Source organism: Elephantulus edwardii, unplaced genomic scaffold (assembly GCF_000299155.1).
Source record: "Elephantulus edwardii isolate Elephantulus edwardi_28Jun2011 unplaced genomic scaffold, EleEdw1.0 scaffold00007, whole genome shotgun sequence".
Classification (NCBI taxonomy): domain Eukaryota; kingdom Metazoa; phylum Chordata; class Mammalia; order Macroscelidea; family Macroscelididae; genus Elephantulus; species Elephantulus edwardii.
Genome location: NW_006399757.1, coordinates 28496075 through 28522986, shown reverse-complemented (window position 1 = coordinate 28522986; position 26912 = coordinate 28496075).

Genomic DNA, 26912 nt, shown 5'->3' with positions numbered 1-26912 from the left:
AATAATCTCTTGCAGGGGAGGAGATTGTCCATCTTCTTCCCATGGAACAGCTTATGATTTGAACTGTGAGCCTTTAAGATTGTAGAACAGTAGGCTATCAAAGCTCCTGTAGAGTGTCAGCGGAGAGTTTGTAGAGCACTTCCTCTTGTGATGATGTGTTGTTGTGTTTTTAATTGGAGAGTGAGAACTGGTATGCACTATCTACTACTTATATGCAACAGATCGTTTAAAGGGTAAATTTTATGTTACTCTACAACAGTAAAAATAAAACTCAAAACTAAGAAAATTAGTTAAAAAAGGGACCTACTCTACATTTTCTTCTTTATGTCAGTCACATTTCCAGGTAGTTTAGAGGCACTGGTAATGGTTGTTGTTTGCTGTCAAGTCAGAACCTACTCACAGTTAACCCTCCAGTGGGTTTTCAGATACAGTATATATTGTGTAGGCCTTCCAAAGACCATTCATGTGAAAAGTCTAAAATTTGCCCAATGTCACCACCTAACAGAGGTAGAGTAGTGGAGTTGACCATATCTCAGATTCTAGAGATAATGAACAGTTGTGAGTGCCTTGAATTCTTTAGAAAAAGAAGAGACATGGTAATTAACATCCTACTCTAGGGAGCTTTGGTGGCCTAGTGGCAAGAAGCTGCCCTGCTATCCCAAAGGCACATGATTCGAATCCATCTGCTTTGTAGGAGAAGGATGGACAATCTCCTCTTGTGTGATTAACTGCCTCTGAAAATCCACTAGAGGGTCAGCCATAGGTCAGTTCTGACCCAGTGATTCTCATCAACAGCAACACAACAACTTTAGAGATATTAGGGAGCTCTGGTGGTTTAGTGGTAAGGAAATGTGATGGCAATGAAAAGTACAAGCTTCAAGTCCACCAGTTGCTCTACAGGAGAAAGATGGGCAATCTCCTCTCACATGATTTATTGCTTCTGAAAGGAAGGTCTACTGGAGATTCTGCTATGGGTTGGTTCCAAATCAATTGAACACAACAAGAACAACAACAACAAGACAACAGAGATATTACACAGGTGATTTATAAATGCCAGAATTTTCTACCACTCATTTCTGTGTATACATGCACGTGATAATAGCCAGGTTTGAAGACCTTTTAGGTGACCTGAGAGATAAAGAAACTGGAGTTCATTTTCTACCACATTTAGGATAAATGTGGCTTGGTGGATAAGGCGTTTCACTGCCAACCCAAAGGCAGGCAGTTTGAATCCATAAGTTACTCACAGTGATAAAGATGGGTGAGCTCCTTCTGTGCAATGTACAGACTCTGAGAACCCTCTGAAGGGTAAACTACTGGTCAATTCTGACTTGATGGCAGCGAGAAATAAGAAGGATAGAATAAAAATTCTCAGATTTCCAGAGCACATTTTCTAACCAAAGTATGACACTCTTCATATTCTTTATTCCCATATAAATCTCCCCCCTAAGAAGAAGGAATGGAATGGCCTGCAGAATGTGGGGAAGGGAGTCAATGGATCCTTTGCTATTGGGTTTTCACTATAAGAGAATGCTGAAAAAAGATCTTAGCAACAGACCCCAACAGGAAAAACAGAGTGGTAAAGATAAGGAAAGTTGAGTAAAACAAGAAAAGAGCTGCAATAAATTCTGCATAAGACCAGGACTTACGCTGGGCTTTTTTCATGCGTACTAACATTATTTCTTACGTCTTTCTATATAATTCAGTTTTCTAAACATGCTCATTTTGTTTGATTCTAGTTTTGGTCTTTTACAGATTTTTCGTAAATTGCACAAGTAAGTTAGATAATACATTTATATTTAATGACCTGAATTCCTGACTTTTAAACATATCTTGCTTATACTTAGTATGTGTTCCCTTTCTTTTCTTTTTTTTTTTTTTACAAAGGAAACTAGGGATATATCAGGCATTTATTTCCTAATAATGATTTGTTAATGGATTAAGATAATTTTCTAATTATCTTTTTTCTTATTTTGTATTAACTTCATAGAGATAATCAAGATGAGAAAATAAGTGAAGTTCCCGTAAATAGACACAGTTCTATATCCTCTAGAGTTACATACTAAGACTCTACCAGTATGTCAGTTAAAATCACAACTCCTAATAATTAAATGGGACAGAGTGTAACAAAAGAAAATATCTTCTATATTATAGTATAAACACAATAGGTTATTATATTGTAAATACTTGTAGTGTGTTAAACAGTGAAATGTAAGTTCTTTTTAATATAAAGTGAACACTTAGTCTAAATCCATTCTAAATCCAGTGTTGGACCACTTGCTACTGTCTAATCAGATATAATGATTTTCCCTTTTGGATACTCTTTATTTGAATTAAAAAATAAATAAATACACATACATGTACATACACTTTATGGTTTCATCACCATTTGTAAATTCACTATTTCATAGAAATGAATTTGAAAGAAAAATATTTAAACTTTGCCTGGCTAATTAGAATAAATACAGATACCGAACGTATTTTCTTATTCTTCTTCATTGTTACAAATGGATTTAATTTTTAGCTGCAATGAAGTTGTTTAAGAATTTATAACACAGCCTCATGAAATTCTAGAGGTTCATCTCTAAATGTAGATTTGCTACAAATTTCTACTATATTTGTGGATTCTTCCAAGTAACATTAACAAGTATAGTTACGAACAAAAGGAATGATGACCCTAAAAAAAAGAAAAAAAAAGAAAGAACATGGGCTAATTCATGTATTATCCAGACAGCCTTTTATAGCTGTTAATAGTGAACCAACACTTTGCTAACGCTAACTTTTTGGGTTCCCAAAAACGTTAAAACCCTTCTCTCTCCTCCTTCTCTCCTGTGCTCTTGTTGAGCAGTGTCAAGATGCAATGAGTAAACACAAGGTTAGCTTGATGAAGATCAAACTTACTTTTGTTCTAAAGTAGGCATCGCTTGCTCAGCTCTTCTGTCAAGACTGGGGACATTGTTATCAACCACATCTTTTAAACACACAGCATCTCTTTCTTCCTCCTTATCCAGGCTGTCACCAAATCCTTTTACTTCTTGCCCAACAGTCTCTTAACCCTATCTCTTCTTTGGTCTCCTTTGCCAAAGCCCATGTGCTGATTAGATTTTCTCTTTATGTTTTCTTTTGTTTGTTTTAAACTCCTTGACTCCTCTCTCCCTGTTTGTTATTGCACTTCTAAAATAATCTTTTGTTTCTGGATTTTCCTTTAAAGCATTTTTAAAGCAATTTTTCTTCCAACCAAAGTTAAAATTTTCTAACATGTTGTTCCCAGAAGGCAGAAATAAAGGTGTATTTATGGTCTACCATAGGTTTTTCTTTTTACTAATTTCTCGTTAAGTTGGTCACATAGTGTAAAAATGTATACTATAATCTAAAAGTACATATTAGTATTTATGTATATGGACTGATTTCTTGATTACTAACAAAGTGCAGTATTGTAGTATTGTAAGCAATTGTACTTAGCCTTAACAATTCTTCTGGTAATAAATATTACTGCCATTTTATTTTTTTTTTAATAAAGGAACTGAGAATATGTAACTTAACTTACTAGCTCTCTACACTATACGGTAGCAATTCTCATTAATAGTGACTCAATATTTTCCTCTGATTCATTCACCTTTTCTTGCTTCTATTATTGGAATAAGTTTGTTGGTACCAGCTCCAATCTTTCCAAGATTTCCTAAGCAAATTGAATGAATTCCTTGAATTAAATTGACCTGGAATGATGTTTTAGAACCTTCTATAGCAAAGCTCTGAAAAGTAATGTCAGTTTAAAGACTATGGTGTGTCTGATACAAGGCATGGTCTTTCCAATCACTTGCTATGCATCTGAGAACTGGACAATAATAAGAATGACAAAGAAATAATTGATACCTTAAAATTGTAGTGTTGAAGAAGAGTATTGAATATTCCAAATAAAGCACTGAATATCTCTTTTGTTCTGCCAAAGGGACAAACAGATGCTTCTTGGAGAGAGTGCATAGAATGTTCCTTGTAGGCAAGGATGGCAAAACTTTGTCTAGTACATGCTGGGACTATTGTTATGAGAAGGTTCCTTGGAGAGGGACATAATGCTTGGAAAAGTGTAGGTTGGCCAGTTTTTTATTGTATTCAAGGTGCTTAAACATTCCACAAATTGTATTAGGTACATTTAGTTTTCAAAGGGGTGTCTGCTTTTTTAACCTTTTAAGAGGTCTTTTGTAGAAGATCTACTCAATATATTGTGTCTGATTTCTTGTTTGCTGCTTTCATGAGTGGTAATTGTGGTTAAATGTAAAATTAAATTCTTGACAAAGGCAATGTTTTCTTGGCTTATCATGATGTTACTTCTTGTCCCAAATGTAAGAATTTTGCTTCCTGTGTGTTGAAGTGATATCCACACTGCAAGGTATAGTCTTTGATCTTGATCAGTAAGCGTTTCAAGTCTTCTTTGCAAACAGTAATCAAAATATGGCTAACATTGAGAAGAATGGGGATCCTAGAACACTTAATTGTGTTCTTACGAAATGTATATCTAGACCAAGAAGCTATTGTATGAATAGAACAAGAGAACACTGCATGGCTTAAACTCAGGAAGGATGTGCACCAGGGTTGATGTAACATTTCCTCATACCTATTCATTCTGTATGCTGAGTAAATGATTAACGAAACCAGACTCTATGAAGAAGAATGTGGTATTAGGATTAGAGGAAGACTCATCAACAACCTATGCTATGCAGATGATACAACTTTGCTTGCTAAAGGTGATTGAATGCAATAAAAAAAACTAGCCAACCCTTTACTTTTCCAAGCACTATATCCCTCTTCAAGGAATACCTTCTCATAACAATATGCCCAACGTGTGTAAAACAAAACTTTGCCATTCTTGCCGACAAGGTGTACTCTCTCCAAGAAGTATCTTTGTCCTTTTGGCAGAATAAAAGGGGTATTCAGTACTTCATTTGGGATATTTAATACTCTTTTCCAACACTACAATTTCAAGGTGCCAATTCTTTCTTTGTCATTCTTATTCATTGTCCAGCTCGCAGATGCATAGCAAGTGATGGGAAAGACCATGTCTTATATAGACACACCATATTCTAAACTAACATTACTTTTCAGAGCTTTGCTATAGAAGGTTCTAAAACAGGACTCTATTCCAGGTCAATTCAATCCCTTAGGAAATCTTGGCTATTATATATTATTTTATATATATATATATATACATACACACATACACACACACACTACACTATATATATATATATACTATAGAACAGTTGACATTATGATAGGACTGTCAATAATTTCATTTTGCTTGGATGAAGAATTGATATCCTTGAGACCAGCAGTCAGGAAATCAGAATATATATTGCACTGGGTGAGTCTACTTTTAGGAACCTCTCCAAAATGATGAAGAGCAATGATGTCTGTTTGAAGACTAAGGTGCACATGATTCAGGTCATAGACTTTTCAATCCTGCGCTATGCATCAGACAGTTGGACAATGAATAAGGATGACAGAAGAATTTATGCCTTTGAGTTGTGGTGTTGGGGAAGAGTACTGAAGAGCTTATGGACTATTAAAAGAACAAACAGATATGGCTGGGGAAAAGTAAGTCAGAGAGCTCCTTGGAGCCAAAGATAGTGAAGCTTTACCTTTCACACTTTAGACATGTAGCTAGTTGACAATTCCTTCAAAAGGACATCATGTTTGGAAAGATGGAGGGTCAGCAAAGGAAAGAAAGACACCACTGTGAGATAGATTGACTTAGTGACTTCAGAAATGCACTCTAGTGTCAGAGATGAGGATGACACAGGATAGCTAAGGGTTCAGGTTAGCTGTTTATAGGGTTCCTATGAGTTGTGCTCAACTCGATGGCACCTAACAAAAACTTATCAAAGACTGTTAATGAATATTTCTCCAAACTCAATGCCATTTTCCCCAATAGTTTGGCTTCTCAGATTATTTGTTCAATATAGATTAAATGAATATGATGTAAAGATACAACTCTGATGCAAACTTTCCCTGATTTTGAAACAAGCATTCTAAAGAAATAAAAAGGACCTAGAGAAATGGAGGAATATACCATACTTATTTCTAAGAAAATTCAATAACCTGAAAAAGATAATTCTATAAAAAGCAATCTACAAATTCAATGTAATCCCAATATAGATAATAATTCCGTTCTTCAATCAGATGGTAAAGGAAATTTTCAATTTTAGTCTTGGGGGTAAAAATACCCCGAATAAGCAAAGCACTACTGGAAAAAAAGAAACAAGGTAGGAGGCATCACATTCCCTAATCTCAAATCCCACTAAGCAAACATGGTGGTCAGGCAGCACGATATTAGCACAGCAACAAACACATAGATCAATGGAATAGAATCAAGAACCCAGAAATCAACTCACTTACTTATGGTCAACTGATTTTTTACAAAGAAAAAAAATCAATCAAGTGGGGAAATGACAGCCTTTTAAACAAATGGTATTGGCAAAATTGGAAAACTATTACAGAAAACTTAAGCAAGACACATAAATCATACCATACACAAAAACAAACTCAAGGTGTGTCAGGGGTCTAAGATTAAAATGAAATACTGTAACATTCATCTGAGAAAAAACTAGGAACAACTCTAGAAGCTCTAACCTACAACAAGAACAGACTTCTAAGCATAATGAAAAATCTACAACCAGGAAGAACAAAATAGATAAGTAGGACCTTCTAAAAATAAAATCCCTGTGCCCATCCAAAAACTTCTCCAAAAGGGTAAAAAGGAAATCCACAGACTTGGGGGGAAAAACCAAAACCCATTTGGTAATGGCATATCTATTAAGGGGCTGGTATTTAAAATTTATAGAACATTTGACAAGAAAAATGTAAACAACCCAGTCACAAAGTGGGTACAAAATATGAATAGACACTTCACCAAAGAAGAAATTCAGATGGCCAACAAACACATGAAGAAATGTTCAAAGTCCCTACCTATCAGAGAGGTGCAAAAGAAAACAACTAGGAGATATTATCTCACTCCAGCAACAATAGCGAAGTTCAAAAGGGCAGTAAACAAATACAGGAAAGGATGTTGAGAGATTTGAACTCTTATTCATTGCTATGCAGAATGTAAAATGGTCCAACCACTATAGAAGGGTGTCTGGTGCTTTCTGAAAAGTTGAGAATAGAAATACCATTTGAACCAGTTATCCCATAACTGGGAATATGGGAGTGTGTGTATCAGCATAGAAGGAAGAGTCATCAACAACCCACATTATGTACTTGCTGAAAGTGATAAGGACAAGAAATGCTTGCTGCAGAATATCAAAGACTACGACCTTTAATATGGATAGTATTCAACATTAAGAAGACAAAAATCCTCACCACCAGACTAACAAGCAATATCATGACATATGGAGAAAAGACTGAAATTGTCAACAATTTCATCTTACTTGGATCCATTATCAACACCCTGTACCAGCTTTCAGGAGATCAGGAGGCTCATTATATTGGGCAAATATGCTGCCAGGGACCTCTCTAAAATTACTGAGAAGAAATTATGTCAGTTTGAAGACAAAGTGTGCCTGATTCCAGCCACGATCTTTTCAATCACTTAATATGCATTTGAAAGCTAGACAACAAGTAAGGATAGGAAAAGAATTGATGCCTTTGAGTTGTGGTGCTGGAGCAGAACACTGAATATCCTATGGACTATTAAAAGAACAGGCATGTCTGGGGGAAGTACAGCCAGAGTGCTCTTTGGAGGCCAGAGTGACAAAGATGTATATCATATACTTTGGACCTGTTGCTGGGAGAGGTTATTCCTTGGAAACGGACATCATGCTAAGAAAGGTGGAGAGTCAGGGAAGGAGAGGAAGATCATCATTGAAATGGATTTCCACAATGACAGCATCAATGGGCTTAAGTGTGTTGAGGCTAATGAGGATGGTGCAGGACAGGACGGGGTTCAGACCTGTGTGGTCATTATGAGACATACTGGCCTTCACAGCACCTAACAACAAAACCCACCAATTATACCTCCTTGTCTAATTCGATTTGGCAGCTCCTCTTCCATTCTATTCCTACTTTCCTAATTCAGACTGCATTCTTCTTACTTTGTCTACAGCTTTCTAACATCTGTCTCTACTTCTCAGCTACTATCTGCCTCACCTCAGTCAATATTGTACATCAAAGCCACTGCCTCCTGAGTTGATTCTGACTCATGTTGTCGCTAGGTGCCATCAAGTTGATTATAAATCATAACAACACCAAGTCTATCCTATCCTATGCCATCCTCACATTCCATGGCCTTGCTGTAGTCAGTGTGTCCATCCATCTCATTGAGGACTTTATTCTTTTTTTGCTGACTTCTCACCTTTCTTAGAATGATGTCTTTTTTTCCAAGATTTTGCCCTCCCCTCTGACAACATGATTAAACTTGCTTCTAAACTCTTGTTGCTCTTCCTCCAATATAGATTTGGGTTTTTAACAATCCATGAAATAGTCAATATTCTTCTTATTTGTTTAATACTACAATTCAAAGCCATTAATTCTTCTTTGGTCTTCCTTATTCATTATCTAACTTTCAGATGCACTAGAGACAATTGAAAATACCAAGGCTTGGATCAGGGAAACTTTAATTTTGAAACTGACATCCTTGTTCTTTAGAAATTTAAAGAGATCATTGACAGCATATTTTCCCTAGTGTCACCTATCTTTTTATTTCTTGTCTGCAATTACCATGGATACTGATTGTGGATCCAAGCAAAATTAAATTGTTGATAACTTCAGTCTTTTATCCATCTATCATGATCCACTGGTCCATTCCTAAAGGTATTTGTTTTCTTGATGCTGAGTTACAATTCATAATCTTCAGTTAAGTGCTCCAAGTCTTCTACACTTTCTGAAAACAAGGTTTTGTCCTCTGTATGATGCAGACTGTTGATGAGTCTTCCTCCAATCCTGATGGCATGTTCTTTTTCATATCATGGAGCTACTCAAATGACTTGCTCGGCATAGAGATTTAATAGTTATAGAGAAAGGATACAATCTTGATGCCCACCTTTGATGATTTTAAATGATGGAGGGCTCCCTTCTTTTGTTTGGGCAACTAATTCTTGATCTTTGTATATGTTTCACATGAGCACAATTAAATGTTCTGGAATTCTCATTTGCTAAATGCTATCCATAATTTGTTATGATCACCACTGTCAAATGTGTCACCAGTAAAGCACATGGAACCATCTTTCTGGTGTCCTTTACTTTTAGTCAAGTTTCATCTGAAAATGACAATGATTCTCTTCATATCATGGACTGTTCTGAATCTATCTTGTGTTTCTGGTAGCTACCTGAACTCAGGCATTTTTTAATAACCTTCTGTAATATTTTCGTTGCATGCAATATGAATGATCTTGTTCTATAATTTCCACATTTTATTGAATCATCTTTTTTGGGTTTTGGTTTGGTGGTTTTGGTTTTTCGCTTTTTTTTTGTTTATAGGAACAATTATGGCTATTTTCCAGTTAGTTGGCCAGGTGCCTGTCTTCCAATTTTCTTGGCAAAGGCCAGTGAGCATGTCCAGAGCTGCGTCTGTTTGTTGACACAGCTGGTTGGTATTCCATCAGTAAGGGGGACCTTATTTTTTGTTAATGCCTTCAGCGCTGCTAGAACGTCTTCGTTCACTACCATTGTTGTGGTTGTTGATCATATTTCTTAAAATGGTTTAATGTGTCAACTAACACTTTTGTTCAAATACATGCTCCAACCACTAAAGCCAAAGATGAAGACACTGAGGATTCCTAATGACATTTGCAGTGAGAAAGTGTTCAAAGATGCAGTCAAGATATGGTAATAATAATTGGTGACTGGAATAATTTAAAACCAAAACAAGTACCGTTGTTGTATGCCGTCAAGTTAGAACTAATTCATAGCTGACTCTCCAGTGGGGTTTTAGAGGCAATTTAATCACATGGGAGGAGATTGCCAGTCCTTCTCCTGTGGAATGGATTTGAATTATGTGCCTTTGGGATTGTAGCACAATCTCTTACTACTAAGCTAGCAGAGTTTCGAGAGGAAGGACTGTTGTTGAGTATCATCAAGTTGGGACTGACTCATAGTTGGTCCTCCAGTGGGTTTTTAAGGGCAGTAAATCACATGGGAAGAGATTGTCCATATTTATCCTACAAGTCTGGTAGTTGTAAAATATCCCTTTTGTGACAGAAATGAGACTAGTGATTGTGGGTAGAATTTTGTACAATGGGTTAGGCATTACAAATATTTTTATTAAGAACATATATGGCAACTATACACAGGAAGCTCATCTGATGAACTACAAAAGAATCTGATTGACCACATCTGTGGAAGGAGTTGATGATGAAGATCAATATCAGAAGTCAAAACAAGGCCAGGGACTGACTGGGGAGCCAAGCAAGCTCATAATAAAAGTGAAAAAAAAAAAAAAAAGAAAAGTTCATGGGAACTGAAATACAACTTTGAGTCTATATCAAACAAATTTAAAAACTCTCTCCAGAAATAGATTTGAGATATTGAATGCTATTGACCAAAGATCAGATGAGTGGTGTGGAATGGTGGAATGAAATCAAGAACTTCATCCATGAACAAAGCAAAAGGTCATTTCAAAGACAAAGGAGAAAGGGAAAACGAAAATGGGTGTCACATATGACTGAAACTTGCACAGGAACAAAATGAAGCAAATACCAGAGGAAGGAACCCTGAAATAAGACCACTGAACAAAAGATTTCGAAGGGCAACTCAAGAAGACAAAACACTATAACAAATTGTTCAGAGAGCGGGAGTTAGAAAACCGAAAGGGGGAACACACTCAACATTTCTCAGGCTGAAAGAACTGAAGAACAAATTTAAGACACGAGTTGTAATACTGAAGGATTCTATGGGCAATCTCTTGAATGAGGCTGGAATTATGCTGACATTACTATTCTGAACTTTTAAAAATTACATTGTCTTTATGAGTTGTAAAAATAAATTATTTATTCTGGTTAGAAGTCCTCTCTTGGATTTACGATCTGTACATATTTTCTCCCAGTTCGTGTCTTGTCTTTCCTTTTTTTAATGATGTCTTTTAGATTTCACTAACTTTTTTTAGATTTTTATAACGTAAAATTAATGAAGTTTGAAAAAAATTAATGAAGTTTGTATTGTATGCTTCAAATATTTTTTGTCGTCAGCACTCTTTTGGCCTGACAGGAGGCTAACATTGTTTACTTATTGGTGTGTTGTTTTTTGTTTTTTCTAAATGTGTAAGGTTCTGTGTTTACATTTAACTGGATTCTAGATTTTGAGCTTATTTTTTCTATGTAACAGGTGAGGTAAAAGTATAAATTCCTCATTTTGCATACAAATATGCTTATATCTCATACAAGCTGTTGAAAATAATTTTACCCTCAATGAAGTTTCTTTGGCATCGTTATTGAAAGTCAGAGGACTAGCCTATGTGTTTGATGATTCCACACAGCTTGCTTTATCAGTTCAAACTCTGTAGTCAGACATTAAAGTCATCTCACCCACATGGATGATCCATAACAAACTATTGTAGCAGTCTTGTTTATCATTGTTCTCTTTCTTTTACTCCATATGCCAGCTAACATACACAACTTGGTTTTTAACTTTTCAGTGAAAATGTGTTACTTAGTTTACAACACTGCTCTCCCTCATTCTTAAATGTTTAAATCCTATCTATTCATTAAAAATTTAGCTTTAATAGCATTTTTTGTTAGATGTGATATTCTCCCTTCTTCATGTTTGATTGAGGTTGTTAATTATTTCAGCTTGCTCAGTTCTCCAATCAACACTCTTAGCAACAGTAGTCAAGAAATCAAAAGACAAATTGCATTAGGAAAATCTACTGTCAGAGACCTCTGCAGAGTGCTGGAGAACGACAGTGCCAGTCTAGGGACTAAGGTGCACCTGATCCAGGTCATGATCTTAGCAATTTTTTGCTACACATCAGTGAGTTGGACAATGATTAAAGAAAACAGAAGAAGAATCAATGCCTTTGAGGTGTGGTGCTGGAGAAGAGTATTGAACATATTATGAACTGCCAAGAGAACAAACAGGGTTTTCCTGGAAAGAGTGTAATCGAATTGCTCTGTGGAGGCAAGGCTTTTGAAATTTCATCTCACATTTCATGTTGTCAGGAGGGACAAGTCCTTGGAGAAAAACAAAATAATGATTGGACAGGGAAGAAGACCACTTCTGATGAGATGGAATGACACAGTGACTGGGATAATGGGGGTAAGATGTGTCAGAGACAGTGAGACTGGCTCAGGACAGGACATGGTTCAGAGCTATTGTGCATAGAGTCCAAAGGAGTTGTGGTCAACTTGATGGCACAAAACATGTTTATGGCTCTTAATCTGTCCCTATTGGGATATATAGCATTCTGTACTCTGAATTAGAATAATTTCTGTGTGTCCATTTATGGGAGAAAGTTGATTTCTTTCTATTTTTTAAAAGAATATTGAATATGTGTTTAATTGGCCCTTATTCACTCTTTTCTCAATGAATAAATGATCTAGTGGATATTGCATATAAGAGCCTTAATAGATTTAATGGTGAATGATTTACTGTCTAACCTCAAATCCCTAGAACTTTGCTTGTTTAAATCAAACAAAAATTAACTAATTCTTCAGAGGGACAGTTCAATCACCTTTTATCATGAGTCTGATTAAAATGTTTCTTTTTATCAGAAGGGTTAAACCCTTATCTGCAGTTTCCAGAGGGCTTGGAGACTGTTTTTGAACATAAAGATCAAAGGGCTTTGCTATTCCCTCCCCCACTTCACCCGAACCAATTGCAAGATATTTTGGAAAGTTCAACGTGAGGAATATTGTACTTGAATGTGAATTATTTGAATGTGAGTTCTGAACAGTATTCACAGTTACGCATCTGACATTTTGAAACAGTGGCAAGACAAATGTCTTAGATTTACAGGTAGTTGTGAACATTTCCATTGGTTAATGAGTATATATTTCTTTTCATAGCAACATTTGGAAAGTAGGTATTCTGAAAAATAACACCTTCTAATTAGGTTCTGGTTTTATGAATATATTTTTCTATAAATGTCCTAGTAGTTTCCAAAAGACAGGGCAGGAGAGGAGTTGTTTTCTTTTTCCTCCCTCCCCCCTTTGGTTCTCTTAAACATTGACATATAAGAGGGCAAAATGACAATCAAATCCATTGCATTCTGACTTTAGGAATTTATTAGCATGGGAAGGTCTTTTCAAAGCTAAGGTGGAATTTTAGGGTAAAACAGGGTGATTTGAAGTAAGGAGATCTGTAAAGTGACAAAAAAAGGTCTGAGTAGGGTGAGGAGGATTAATGGAAGAAAGAAAAGATGAGATGGAGTGAAGAAGAGAGTAAAGTCACTCCTTGGATTTGAATAAGCTTTAGGCAATTATCTGAACTTTCAAGGGAATTATCTGAACTGCGCATCTAAATGTGCTGAAGTTCTCCCACTGCAGCCAGTATCTGGTTAAGGTTTGCATGGTAAACTTGCTTTCTTGTTCCAGGAGTGGCTTACAAGTAAAAAAAAAAAAAAAGAAAGAAAGAAAGAAAAAGATTTAGGGAAATCTTCAAAGTAGATCTGTGTCCACCAAAGCAATTCACAAGCCTGTTTACAGCTTTCCATCTGTCTCCTAGACTGTCTCCACAGATGCAAACCGAGGACATGATATCTGTTGTTTGAAAATGGAGCTCATTTTGTCAGAAGGAAGAAGAATCTCGCTGATCCACACTTTGAATGAATAAGGATTTCAGAGTCTGCTCTAGAAGATAAAAGTTAATTCAACAACTCCTAGTTTTGACGGATGAATAATTCAAATGATGTACAAAGGTAATTCTTGGTTGACAGGGGGAGAAAAATCATTAGATGTGTCTTCGTTTTATGTTACAATGTAGCTCAGTATCATAAATAACACGCAGGCAAGAATAAAAAGTGAAGCACCCCAATAATCAGATTGCAAATGAAAACAAGCAAGAAAAGAGGCAGGGAAGTGGAGAACTGGAGAGGCAGGAAAATAGCAGTCATATGGGCAGTGCAAATTCCCAAGTGCTTTAAATTATACTGCGTATATGAAAGTGTTTGCATTCTGGTGTTACTGGTTGCTGTGTGTCAGGGGCCATGTGTCAGAACAAAGCATAAGGGTATTTAGATATCCTTTATCATACTCAAACAGAGCTTTCTCATTCCCCAGTCAGATATTTTAGAATCCAAATGAAAAAGAGGGAATTCACCGAGAGGAAGCTACTTTGTAGTTACCTGATGAAGCAATAGGAATCACACAACTTTCATTGAACTGCTGGGGGTAAAGTGGAGTCCTGGCCTTTTATCTTTTATCTCTGAAATTGGTTCCCCAGCAGTGGCTTTGTTAAATCTGACACATCTTGAATTTGCCTTTTGTAAAATAGTAAATTTAGAGACTAGCAGTTTTCTCTTTTCAGTGCCTACACTACCACATTTAAAGGGACTTTTCAACAATTCTTTTTAAAAAAAAGTGGCATTCAGTTTTTAACAACTAAATTGGACACTGAAATACAGAATATGCCTTTACGAAGTAGACAGATACAAAAATGAAGAGAATAGATATTCACACTACATTATAATGTGCAAGACACCTATCAACATGAGACCCACATTGCAAAGGGAAAGTTAATATAAAAGAAAAATGAAATAAAAATTTGGGCCCAGATAGTTTCACTTGTATGTGCTCGCAGAATAAAAAAAATGGCTGGAAAAATACACATTTAAACGACAACACACACATTTATTTTCTAAAGAGCCCATTATAATCTTTTGATTTGGACTGTTTCATAAGGCTTGAATGGGCAACTGTTGGGATTTTTTTCTTTTTTAATATTTGAACTGTTTTATTTAGAAAGATAAATTGTCAGACTTAAACCACTTTAAAATAGGTTATTTTTGCAGGAGCTAATTTAACTTTCATGTATTGGTTGCATTTCCTTCCTGAATTCTAATTACTGAAGATTAATGTTTTCAAACAGGGCCTTTTCTCCATATAATCCATCCCCCTTCCGGCTTCAATCTAGCAGGAAGCATGCTGAAAGAGGTCATAATCCTTTTGTTTGCAGCATTATAGTCTATGACACTGCAAGGGTTTAATGTGTAACAATTGCAGTAAGAATCTTCGTGAGTAAGTATAAAGTATAGATCATGAAAGAAATTTGATTTCTCTTGTGGGTGAATGAAATGAAATGTATTCTTTTCTTACTGTGTAGAAGACCAACCTGCCTTTCAAATGGACTAAATAGTGAGACTAGAAACTAACTGAAAAGATAAAGCAACACTGTACAATACCGTGTAAACGCTACCAAAGCAGGCTTGGATTTCCTAATTAGCCACTTCCTGTCTCCAAATTATACCAATTGCATTGCACCTGTCTGAAGAACAGTGTTCATCTTGGGGTTGGTTGGCCATCATGGAAAGTTCACCTGATGTACAGACAACTCGCAGAATCAGAAAAGACCATAGCTGACCCTCCAGCGTGTTTTCAAAAGCAGTTAATCGCACGGGAGGAGATTGCCCATGTTTCTGCAGAGAGGTTGATGTTCTCCAGCCATGTGCCTTCGGCATTGCAGTGCAGCTTCTCGACGCTAGGCCACCAGAGCTCCCTAGGCGTTATTTATTTTCTATTCTGTGTGCATTTATGTGTTCTTCTTATTTTTTCACTTATTTAGAGACAATTGACAAATTTCATTGAGAATATATTATGTTGTTATGTGTCGTTGACCCTCAATGAAGTTTTTAAAGACTATAAACGGCACGGGAGAAGAGTACCCATCTTTCTCCTACAAAGTGACTGGTGGATTTGAACTGCATTCCGTTGAGCTGACAGTGCAGCTCCAATTATTCACTATTTCAACTGTTTGTAAATTATTTAAAGAAAGATCTGTATTAAATGTTGACACTGTTAACATTTAATCCTAATGTCGTTGTTGTTATGTGCCGTCCAGTCGTTTGTGACTCATAGCGACCCCATGTACAACAGCCCTAAACCCTGCTCTATCCTGTGCCAATCTCATTGCCTCTGACACACCCATCCTGATTAACCCAGTCACTGAATCAATCCACCTCATAGAGCAGCTTCCCCTCCTGCACTGTCCCTCTACTCTACCCAGCATGATGTCCCTCTCCAAAGACCTGTCTCTCCTCACAACATGTCCAAAGTATGTCAGGCGAAGCCCCAGAATCCTTGCCTCCAAGGAGCAGCCTGGTTTAACCCTCTCTACGATGAATCTGTTTGTTTTCTTGGCAGTCTATGGTACATTCAATACTCTTCTCCAGCACCACAGCTCAAAGGCATCAATTCTCCTTCTATCCTCCCTAGTCATTGTCCAACTCTCTGATGCATAACAAGTGATTGCAAAAACCATGGCCTGTATCAGACGCACCTTAGTCTCCAGAGAGAAACCATTGCTCTTGAGTACTTTAGAGAGGTCCCTAACCGCAGACTTTCCCATCTCAATATGTTTTTTGATTTCCTGGCTACTGGTGCCAAGAGTGTTGACCATGGAGCCGAGCAAACTGAAGCTGTGAACACTCTCAATCTCTTCGCCATCCATCCTGATGCTACCGATTGGTCCGGTGGTGAGAATTTTTGTCTTCTTGACATTGAGCCTCAGTCCATATTGAAGGCTGCAGTCCTTGACCCTCCGCATAACAATTTTTTTTTGAAAGCTAAAGCAGCTTTATTAAGGGAGCTCCCGGGCAGGATTCCTAAATCTCACATACAAAATTTTTGAGAATATCTAGAAGTACGTTACTTTTGTGAATGAAGGTGTTTGGTTTGTGGGGTTTTTTCTCCAATAAAACTAAACACATGCGCATGCGCGCGCACACACACACACACACACACACACACACACACACACACATCAACAAAGATAATTCAGACAACATTGTCAACATATAATAATGTTTAAATTGTATAATAATATAGTAATAGTAATAAATACTATAATTTGCTTTTATAGCTTAGAACTACTTTGTTGAATCTCATGAAGAATAGGAACCAACCATATTCATACTTACTCACCCAAAGGTCACATACTTTTTATTCAAACAATTTGAAATTTGGAACTAGATGATACACATACATTGTTTGGTCAGTTGTTGTTGCTGTACGATCCCATTGTCTATAGTTCACGGTGATTCTATGAACAACAGATCTGAACCTTGTCCTATCTTGTGCTATCCTTAAGACCTCTGTCATGCTCAAGCCAGTTACAGCAGTCACAGTGTCGATCTACCTCATGGGGGTGTCATCCTCTCTTTGTTTACCTCTAACGTTCCTCCGTATTATGTTTCTCTCTCTGAGGACTGATTCTTCCTGAAAATATGCCTAGAGTGAGGGAGATGAAATCTCCCCGCCTTTGACTATAAGGAGCACTCTGGTTGCACTGCCTTCCAGACAGAATTGCCTGTTGCTACAATTTGAATGGTTGCCACAATTCAATGGCATAGATTCTTTCTGTCATCCTCATTCATTACCCAGCTTACTTCAGATGCATAGAAGCAAGTTAAAATATGTTTGACCAGTACAAACATACATTCTTCTACCAGCAACAAAACAGAACTTTGTAAAAATGAATAAAGCAAATGTCTCGTATGCATGCAAAAACTGGTTGCATTTAGCAATCTCTTTATACCGTAGATTAGGGTGTTTTGTTCCATCTAGATAGAGTCCATTGGGTATCTGAGGGAGAACTAAGTGAATGACAGCAAACAACAATAACAATATTTATGGAAGCAGGTTATCATTTCTTTCCCCATAAACCATTGATCTTCTGAAGAACAGCTGAGTGTTTATCCATTTTATTATGTATAATAGCACTCCTGGCACAATGATTAGACTCTGGTTGTTATCTGTAAAATGTAAATAAGAATATATATATATGATGTAAATGTAAATAAGAATATGTATAATATAAGGGTGACCCAACTGAGTGTGGAAACTACAGAACAATATCATTGATTTCACATGCAAGCAAGATTCTACTGAAGATTATCCAAAAAGGACTGGAACAGCACATCAGCAGAGAATTGCCAGAAGTCCAGGCTGGGTTTAGAAGGGGTCGTTGTAATAGGGATATTGTTGCTGATGTTAGATGGATCTTGTCTGAAAGCAGAGAATACCAGAAGAATGTCTAGCTGTGTTTCATTGATTATGCAAAGGCATTTGACTGTGTGTATCATAACAAACTGTGGTTGACTCTGGGAAGAATGGGAATCCCAGAACATTTAATCGTGCTAATGCGAAACCTATACTTGAACCAAGAGGCCCGTCCCCAGAGAACATAATTATGCTTGGAAAGGCAGAGGATCAGAGTAAGAGAGGAAGACCCTTAATGAAATGAATTGACACAATGACTGCGACAATCTCTGCAGATTGTCGGGATGGAACAGGATCGGGCGAGGTTTTGATTTGTTGTTCACAGCATCCCTGTGAGTTGAAGTAGGCGTTATAGTATCTAACATCAATATGTTAGGTTCTGATTCTACAGTACTCAACAATAAACACAACATCAGTATAATGTATATTTCATAACATTAACAATGTATAGCATAGGATGTGCATATTATATACCTGTGTGTGTGTGTGTGTGTGTGTGTGTGTGTGTACCATAGCTGACCCTTCAGCAGGTTCAGAGGCAATTAATCACATACAGGAGATTGCCAATCTTACTCCTGCAGAGCAGCTAGTGGATTTGAACCATGTGTCTTCAGGATTCCATGCAGCTTCTTACCATTAGGCTACCAGGAACTCTGGTAGTGTAGACTGAAGCATGTGTGCTGCTGGAACTATGGTGGTATAGACTGATACATGTTGTGCTCCTAACCAAAAGGTTGGCTTCTCTGGTTTGTGTCTACGAGTTGCTCATTGGGAGAAAGATAGACAGTCTTCTACCACTAAGACAGCCTTGGAAATGGATGGAATGTCAATATGAGTTGGAATTAACTTGATGGAAATGAGTCAGTATGATTGACCTAGAGAGAATACAAACAACAAAATAACAAAAATATTAAATACTGATGGATGTTGTTGGGGTTTTTTTATAATGGCATTATGATTTTATTTTTTAATTGAGATATTAGTGAAAGTTTATTGAGAACATGGGTTTCCATTCATTCATTGTTGCATATTTTCCTTCCTGCCTCCCCAGTTCTCTTTTGTCTTTGAAAAAACAAATTCTTTCATTGTTATACGCCTCCCCCCAAGTCCATTTTACTATGCAGCTCTTATTCTGGACTGTTGTAATACAAATAACATCTAATCATATACTCCTTTTAAGCAGTTCTTTCCCTCATCTACTTCAATGCAGTGTACATTATTTATCCCCTTTTCTTAGTTTCCTCCCAACATCCATGTCAGTCCTGTTTTATTATGGTGACATTATGCAGTATTTGTCCGTTTGTGACTGAACTGTTTCTCTCAACATAATGTCCTCCAGGGTCACCGATTTTATATAATATTCCATGAGTTCCTTGTTTTTCAGTGCTGCATAATATTCCATTGTGTGAATATACCACAGCTTCTCTATCCATTAGTTTGTTGATGGGGGCACTAGGGTTGTTTCCATTCCTTTGCTATTGTGAACAACGCAGCAATAAACATGGGTGAGCATATATCTGTTTGAGTGGCAGTTCTGATTTCTTTAGGATATATATATTCCATGTAGTGGAATTGCTGGGTCAAATGGTATTTCTATTTCCAACTTGTTGAGAAAATGCCATACTGCCTTTTATACTCCAACCAACAGTAAATAAGAGTTCCAGTTTCTCCACAACCTCATCAGCATTTGTTGTTTGCTGCTCTGTTGAATTTTGCTATTTTACTGTGGTGAGATGCTATCTCATAGTTGTTTTGATTTGCATCTCTCTTAGAGCTAGGGATTTTGAACATATCTTCATGTGTTTGTTGGCCATCTGAATGTCTTCTTTGGTGAAGTGTCTGTTTATATCCTGTGCTCATTTTGCAATTGGGTTGTTTACCTTTATCTTGTTGTGGTGCTCAAGTATTCTATAAATTCTTATTATAAATCCATTATATAAATGATATAAATCCCTTAACAGACATGTCATTACCAAATATTTTCCTCCCCATCTGTGGCTTTCCTTTGTTACCTTGTTGGAGTTTTTTGATGTGCATAAGCATTTGATTCTTAGAAGGTTCCATTCATCTATTTTATTCTCTCCTGGTTGTAGGTGAATGTTGTTGTTTTGTAGTTGGGTTCCATTAAGTTGAGTACAACTCATAGCTACCCAATGAACAAAAGATCTGAACCTCATCCTAACCTGCACCATCCTCACACTTCCTGACACCAAAAGCCCATTGCAACAATCACTATATTACTCCATCTGGATGTGGGTCTTCCTCTCCTTCACCAGCCCTCCACTCTTCCCAGCATCACGTCCTTTTCCATGAATGTTAGGAAAGGACATATGAAACTTTCTGTGAATCTGAAATTATTTAAAAAGGATTGTTTTATAAAAATTTTGTGTTGATTTGGCAGTTATACATTCAGCATATACTAATACATATGAGTATGTATATAGAGTCCCCTGGAATAATTCTGTTTGAGTTGCCACTCACTCTCATTTGATTTGCCATCCGTGTGCACTCCCAGCATGACCTTTCCCTGGGTTTCTGAAACTTTATGTTTAACCAGAAGGAAATTAACTATCTTTCTCTCTCAGAATTTCTGGTGGATTAAAATCTCTGGAGATGTATCATTTTCATCAACATCCTATCTTACTATAAGCTTTATCACTAGAGTTCCATATGTGAATTATTGCCTACAGAAATATTTCTAACATAGTCATAAGGTAATTTAAGCCCATCTATCTGTTCTCTGGAAAGTATTTATTAAACATTTATTGAATGAGAGAAGGAATAAATGTATATCAAGCTGACATTCTTTTATATGACACCAGTTAATTTTTTCCTTTCAAATCTTGTAGAATTTATATTCACTCCTATTAAGTTGTATCTTGATATTTTGTAGTATTTCATCCTATGAAGGCCTTTGAAGAATTTCCTCAGGGAAAACTATTCTTTATACCCTAAAGATCTGTGTCATTCAAAGAAATTAATAGGTTTTAGTTCCACCTTTGTTTCCATCTTCATTTTCAATCACTAATAAGAGGCATGTTCAAGGTCAGAATCTCCCTCAAAACTGAGGTACCTAACTCTCCAGTCACCCAGTTTGGATGATAGTCACCCAGATTTTCTATATGCATCTCTTCTAATACCTTTGAAATGATATCTTTAATTTTTCCCAGAAAAGATGTAATGAGATTGGCCAGTGAAGATCGATAGAGAACTGACAGTGGTGAAAGGAGAGGAAAGAAATAACAGCTAGACTTAGAGGAACAAACTAGAACTTCTGACTAAATAAACTGGAGGCTAGAAGGGAAGAAACTCGTTTCACCAGACACTGTGGTAGCAGAGATAGGACGATAGGGAAAAGAATGCCAGGTAGCCAGGAAGAAGCAATGCCAGAGCTGCAGATCCAGAGATTCCAGACTCTGAAAAGAACGTCTACTGAGCCAGAGGTGTGATAATTCATGGGTTTACAAATGTAACAGATGATGATGCTTTTAGGATTCATTTGAAAGCCTGCTGAATTACAATCTAAGAAAGCAAGCCTTGGAATGTGTGTTTTTAATTAGTGCCCCAGATGATTCTTACAATCAAGCAAGTAAAGAAACTCTAAAAGTCCCTAAGTGATGAAAATAGTTAATTAATTACTAACTGAGAGATTGGCAGTTCTAACCCACTCACAAGTACCTCTGCTAAAAGCAAAGGGACCACAATGCTTTTAAAAAAAATAATTTAAGGATGGTATTCTTCAGAGCTCTGGTGGCCTAGCAGTAAAATCTGTGCTGCAATCTGAAGGTATGTAGCTTGAATTCACCAGCTGCTCTGTGGCAAAAGGATGGGCAATCTCCTCCTATGTGATTAATTGCCTCTGAAAATTCACTGAAGGGTCAGCTATGGATTGGTCTGACTTGACAGTATACTACAACAACATTGCCAAATTAGGAACTCTAGTGGCTAAGTAAAAAGGAGTTATAAGGCCTAATAATAAGTAATAACTTCCCGAAGGAGGAAGTTTGACTTACTAGATTCTCCATAGGATTAAGATGGGCAATCTCCTCCTATACAATCTACAGCCTCTTAAAACTTGCTAGAGGGTCAGCTGTCAGTCAGTTCTAACTTGACAGCACTTAAGAACAATAAAAGCAATTTGACCCGATTAGAGAGAGAAGACAATAGTGATACATTATCATGTCTCTATTTTGATTAAAATGTTAAAATGGAAAAGACAAATCCATGATCACTCTCTACATTCGCAACTTTTACAAAAGTTCACAACTAATTTTATTGCAAAAAAATGTCTACCTATTTAGGTAGATAATTATTAAGACCCTGCTTAAGGTATCTTGTAATATCTAGCATTTCTGGTATATCTGATATAGTCAAAAGAAAAATTCTTTGTAAAATCTGAAAGACACTGAAATAAAAAAACCTGAGCCCCCAAACTTTGCACAATACACACCTAGAATACCGCTAATGAAAACAGGTATTATTTATTGAGATTAACTATGGTGGAGATTTTTAGAAAGTATTTAACTTTCCTTATCACATTCAGTCCTCATAACAATCCCATACAGATTTCACAGTACTAACTTGCCCTGTTTTACAGATAGGAGAAAGAGAAGATTTGGGTAACTAAATAACTTAAATGTTCAAGCTCAGACAGCTAAGCAAGGGAAGATTCAATGCTAGGCTAGCTTATTTACATTACATATCTTAACTGTACTATTATTTAAAAAACAATCTGGATAAGATAGAAAATAATTCACTCTCCTCTATAGCTGGGATTTAAAGAATGTCCACAAATGTGACTGGCTTTTTTTGTATTGAATTTGAAAGAGCAAAAGAAACTGTAGTGCTCATTTTCCTATGCTCCTCATAAGTGAGAAAAAACAGGATGTAACAGAACCAGAGCCATCATTATCTGCAGGGTAGTTCCAGGCCACCCTCATTCAACACAGAACGGACAAGTAGCTCAGAAATGGCAGATCCTGGTTTCCAAGGGCCTTTCTGGTAGAAAGTCATCTCAAGAATGTCACTAATGCTCTTCCTGGGTTTAGTTTATTAACGTCATCCAGATAGGATAGCATGCATGCTGGCTGTCCTGTCTGAATGCAAGTAACTAAAACAATAATAGCTATATAGTTTACCAACATAACTTCTTATTTAGGACGCAGCTGCTCAATGGCAAATAAGTGATTCTAAGAAAATCTGGGAAAATCATTGTCCAGGACCCCTTTAAAGTTCTAAAGATCAAGGATGTCAGCTTAAAGATCGAGGTATACCTGGCCTATCCCACGGTATTTTGAATTGTTTCCTATGCATGTGTATATGAAAACATTAAATAAAGAAGCGAATAAAGAAGACTGAAGAAGAATTGAAATCTTTTATATGTAGTGTTTGTAAAGAGTTTTGTTGTTGATTGTCTTCAAGTTAAGCATGACTCATAGTGACCCTATGAACAAAAGCGTGATGCCCCTCTTACAACTATCAACATTTATCAAAGTTCATACAGTTTCCGGAGGCAGGTTTTTAGAAAACAGATGCCACTCCTGCTTCCAAACCTGTCATAGAATGTTATTGGTTAAGCCGCTTGTGATGCATAGCGACCCTATGTACAGCAGCTCTGAATCCTGTCAAAAGAACAAACACATTTGTTTTAGAAGTTGCCAGAGTGCTCTTTAGAAGCAAAACTTTGGTCATGTTATCAGAGGGGACAATAGAAGCATGTTGTCATCATGCATGAAAGTCCAGAAGGTTGGCAAAATAGAGGAAGAACCTTAATGAGATGGCATGGTGAATGCAACAATACACATAAGCACCAGTAGAGATTGTGAGGATGGTACAGAAGAGGGCAAGATTTCATCTGTTGTAAATAAGGTTGCTGTGATTCAAAGTCAGCTAGATGGCACCTCACAACAGTAACGGGAAGAAAATCCATTGTAAAGTCTGAAAGCTCACCTTACCTACATATTTTCATATTGGTAAATAAGCACTTTTAGGAACACACTAAAATACACATTCAGACTGAGTCATCATTAAAATATTCCTTTTCTAATCGTTAGGATGGTGCAGGCTGGGTATTCCATAAGGAGCTGCGTTGCTAACCCAAACACAGCACCTCTCTGCTGGTTCCAATTCACCGTCAGCTCTTTGAGAGAAAAAGTGGGTAATCTCCTCCTGCGAAATTTATAGGAAAACCCACCAGAAGGTCTGACTAGAGTTGGTTCCAACTCGAGGGCAATGAGTTGAAGGGGTTTAAATTAATTTCCAGATTTTCCCCATTATTTTTATTGTTGTTTTTTCGTTTATAATATGTATAACAAAACAGTACAATAATGCATTCATATTTAAAGTCAGTATCCACATGCTAATAGGGATAGTCAACGAACTAAGTTTGGAGTCTACTGAGCCAGAGGAACAAATGAATGTTTTCCTTTAGTAAATAGCTTAAAGGAATGAGATTAATAGAATCTCTGGAATTCAGTGTGTAAGAATTCAGACTTAAGTGATATACAATGGCAACTGCTTAGGATTGTTAAGAGCTTTGCCCAAGACCTGGAAGCACTCTTCACATAGCCTTCAAGGATTTCCAGTTATTCTATCTCTTGGCAGATGTCGGTAAAGTGGATCTTTTCTTCAAGGGGAGTCAAAGCAAGAAATACTAATTCCCTTTGTCCTCTCATATTTGTGTCCTTAGTCAGAGCTCCAGAATATGGAGCCACAAGATAACATATACTGATTCCTCACATGTTTGCATTCCAGGCTTTGAACAACAGACTGCTGGCAGCAAGAATGAAATTATTTACACCATTTCCTTAATTTATTTATCTAATGACTATATCAACAAAAACAACACTATAATAAACTAGTGTTTTTAATATACTTTTAGTGAATTCATGTTTGTGTCTTATAAGCTCTCTTTACACTGTGCAGATCTCTGCACTGCAATTTCGCATAAGATAAATGTCCATGATCATGTAATGTAAGATAGTGTATTATAATATTGATATAATATGCTCAATTAATGTTTCATAATAATGTGAAACTCCTAATTGGAAGAAAGAACTACAAATGTTTAGATAAGTGTTCTATTATCTACTAAGTTGGCAAAAATGCTTAGTTATATTCAACAATAAATACTTATTGTACACCGACAAGAAACCCATTTAGATTAGAAAGATTGTAGATTGTGATTACTGACAGTGTCCAAAGGAAGAGTCTTTAGTTTTAACTATAGTTAAGCTATTCCATAGTTTAGATTTTAATTTGCATTCTCATCTGTGGATATTCTGTGCAGAGAAAATATGACTAATCCAATCCTGGCTCTTTTATGTTACTAGCTACATGAACTTGAGTGTATTACTTGGCTTCTCGGAGCCTCAGTTTTCAAATTTAGAATTTGGAAAATATAAATGTTCCCTCAAAAGGTAGAGAGATACAAAGATTACTTCAGATAGTTTTGAAAGAGAGCCTAATGTAATGTAAAACCTGATATGGTGAACAAAAACACTCACATGCATGTTTTTATCAATATGTAGGCCTCTTTCATGTCATCTCTGTACGATGCTTTGTTAAATCCCATTAAATCACCTTCCTTTCTAATTCTGAGAGATTTCAAGGAGACTGTGTTTAGGGTTCCTATCTGCTGAGGAAGCTCTTCTGAGGCTCTTCCTCAGACTGCAGAGTGTTGTTTGAAGTTAGTTTTTGAGTTCTGTTTTAGAAGGAGAACAGTCCTTGGATTTCTTATTTCCTGAACTGTGAACATAGTCCTCCTATAACTGTGCTTATTGTTTTCCCTGTCATAGGACCTTCATTTAAGGGGATTTTTTTTAAAGAATTAATCCAAGCTAAACAGGAACTCTTTAATAAACTCCCATTAGGGGGTGGCATGTGACCTAAAGAACTATTATTAAGCATTTATACAGCACTTTGTATTTACAAAGTACTTTTAATTGCTTTTATCATTCATTAAGACTCGAAATGTGCTAAATTATTATTGTGTTCTCCATTTCATCAATGAGATAAAAGTAGCTGAAGGAAAGTTTTCTAATTTCTCTAAGGCTTCCACAAATAAATTCTTCAAAACTTTAACTTTTCTTATGAGGAGTTGGGCTCTCAGTCTTTCTCCTCAGAGGGTGCGGGTGGGAAACTACCAAATGAAACCTATCTTCTCTGAGTAGATTCTGATACATCAGAATAAACTGGCCCATTGTTGTTAATTTCAAGAAAGACTCATAGCTGACCCTCTAGCGGAGTTTTCAGAGGTTTCAAGTTGCACGGAGGCGATCACTCATCTTTGTTCCACAGAGCAGCTGGTGGATTTGAACCATATGCCTTTAGGGCAGCAGCGCAACTCCTCACCACACTACTAAGCCACTAAAGTTTCCAAATCGTTACAGAGATGGCCTACCTCCTCTTTGCCAAGAAAAGTGACTGGTGGATTCCAACTGCCCATTTTAGAGTTGATAGTCTAGTGTCAAAACCACTGCATCACTGGAATTCCATGCAGGGAAAAAAACCAAGTGCCCTGCCGTAGCAGATCCTTCCCTGGCATCGTCATATTACTTTTACTGATTTTATCCTAGAGGTTGGAGGCTCATTTGCCCGCATCAGAAACATCTTTCACTTGAATCTGAGTGAACAAGAGACGTCTTTTTCCAAAAGCAAACCTTTTCATCATGTATCCCAACCTTGCCACTCTTCAATTAGTAGCATATTGCCTGTAAGCAGTAGTTTAAGGGGTGCGGTGAGAAGTGAGGGACTTCCTGTGGAAGTCAAGAA